We start from the raw sequence: 2,452 nt of genomic DNA, 5'->3' as shown, positions 1-2,452 counted from the left end.
ACTCACTACCCCCACAGCTGCCAGACACCTGGATGCTACTTTGAATGAGAGAGTCTTTGGTGTGAAATTCGAAAGACTGTTTCAAAACTGAAAGATCCTTTACTACTTCTAGTAATATGCCACTCGTCAATGTTGATGACTCGTACTACTGGAATGAAGCAGCCGACCGCCTAATGGTTGTGTTGAAAGACAAGGTCCTGGGTGAGAACAGTTTTGAAACTGAGTCCCGGTTACTCTTACAGCAGCCTGCGACCCATCACGAGTGTTTGAGCTTTGCACAGTAAACTTGTTAACATTGTATCGGCCGTTGGGCTGGTTGAGGAAGCCTCCGGAACTCTTCAGCGCCTACTGCGTGGCACGTTCTTGTGAACAAGAAAGTCTTGCTCTGTATATGAGGGTACCATATGTAATGCACACAGATGTCATTAGTACATGACTGTCTCTACTGATGAGCTCATTAACCAAGCAACCCTCATACAATTATGCATCGAACATTTCCTGGGGTCAAGACGTGAAATATGTTCAAAGATTTTGTTACACGATCCCAGTTACTTTTTCTCGCTCTTCCCAAAGTGCCCCTATATGTTGACATAACACGTGTTTTAAGATACAAATTAGTTTCCCCCCTGAGTATCACGTTTCTAAATGCATTGTACTCTGAGTGAAAAAGAATCCCTGTGAGATAGTGAACTGAATAAAGGATTGTACATACGGAACAAACCTAATTCATATTAAAGCCAATGTTACAATTCATTTTGAGTGATCCTTGTATGTATTATCAAGTGTCATGTCATGTATATGTCACTACATCCAAATAAAATACCTACAGTCGCTCAACGAATCACATTTATAATTACCAAAAAGTCCTACATAGAAGAATACGTTGCGGTCTGTTTGTACACTACGCATCAAATTGCAATGACAGTTGTTTGGAAGTTAAAGGGAGATAACTTGTAAAGTCGTTAATCTTTTTGGTCGATTGCTTTGATAAGATGTAAAACACTTGGTTTTTGGTCAAGAATTTTGAATAACACCAGAATAATGTATGTCGATTTAAGGTTCACACACACACACACACACACACATACGCACACACACACACACACACACACACACACACACACACACACACACACACACACACACACACACACACACACACACACACACAACTGACAAACAAATCAGAATCTGATGCATCATATCAGTGAGAAAATGAATAAGCACATGATAGATTAATTTTCTGTGTGTGTTATTGTTAGCCAGAGGCTTTCTGGCACCAAAACTGTACGATATATTTCCCCGGACTTGTCAAAGAAGCTTCGCTGACAGGCTGTGTATCAACCATGCGATAACATTTCAGTATGTTAGCTTAACATTTACTTGTAAGGATGAGTCGTATGTTTTTCTGCTAAAACTAGAGTTTCTGGCATTTATCAAACATTGCCAAGACAATTAATTCATTAATTTTATTCTTCAATAATACCTAATCAACAAAAAAAATGTCAAATGTATTGAAATAAGTAAACCTGTCCACGTTGTTTGCATAGCAAGAGCAACTTCCTTCAGAACACATATCGCTCTGTTTGCAGTGTAAAAACGTTTGCTGAATTTACCATGAAATGTGTACTTTCTTCTGCAATCGAGTAGGCCTACATATCAAATTATGCTTCCCTGTGATTTGCCATGAAACAGTAAGAGAAAACTAGAAAAGCAAAATGTTTCTTCGACTCACGGGTTGACGTGACAAGATATGTGTTGGCGATGCAAGTTGTAGAGACAAATGGGAACGTGTATGAGACGAGGCATGTACTCTGTGTGTGTGTGTGTGTGTGTGTGTGTGTGTGTGTGTGTGTGTGTGTGAGTGTGTGCGTGCGTGCGTGTGTGTGCATGCGTGCGTGCGTACGTGTGTGTGTGTGTGTGTGTGTGTGTGTGTGTGTGTTACATAGCGACATTTGTCACGCTGGAATATAAGTGATGTCGGGATGTGGGCGATGTTGAAATCGTATAATTATGTAGGCATGACTCGTGAGCGTCCCTGTCACGCCAGTACGTAAGGGATGAGTATTGCCAAAATCCCAAAGACTAACTTGTCTCGGGCGGGGAGGAGTAGTATAGTGTTCAGTATCCCCATATATATATATATCAACCATGTAATAACTGACAATTTCGATAGGTTCTTGGCATGTTATATGGATTGTGAAATAAACGCTTCCCTGTTTGAGTATGTTTAAAAGCCAGTAGGCGGAAGGTGAGGTAGATCAGATCTCAGCGACCAAGGAGACGAGGACGAGAGGCTGCTGTATTAGCCAGGCGGTCGGTCTCCGACTTGCTGAGGCGATGGCTGGTTATGTCTGTCTAATGCAGTCGAACGACGAATAAACCACACCACTCTGTATATCTGCGTTTGGCCCCCATGAATGCAAGAGTTTGAAAGTGTAACATGTGTTAG

At 41.4% G+C, this 2,452-nt stretch overlaps 1 protein-coding gene across 1 annotated transcript in view; it reads left to right on the top strand.

Moving 5' to 3' along the window:
- Positions 1-1,723, top strand: part of LOC138972799 (uncharacterized) — a 13,461-nt gene extending 11,738 nt beyond the window's left edge. Inside the window, exon 7 of the mRNA XM_070345467.1 lies at positions 1-1,723. This exon is cut by the window's left edge and continues 454 nt beyond it. The gene's annotated coding sequence lies outside the window, so the exon portion shown is untranslated.
- Positions 1,724-2,452: the final 729 nt, after the last annotated feature.

Source organism: Littorina saxatilis, linkage group LG8 (assembly GCF_037325665.1).
Source record: "Littorina saxatilis isolate snail1 linkage group LG8, US_GU_Lsax_2.0, whole genome shotgun sequence".
In the NCBI taxonomy this organism is placed as follows: domain Eukaryota; kingdom Metazoa; phylum Mollusca; class Gastropoda; order Littorinimorpha; family Littorinidae; genus Littorina; species Littorina saxatilis.
The sequence above is the reverse complement of the archived record's forward strand: the minus strand, read 5'-3'. Positions and strand labels throughout refer to the sequence as shown.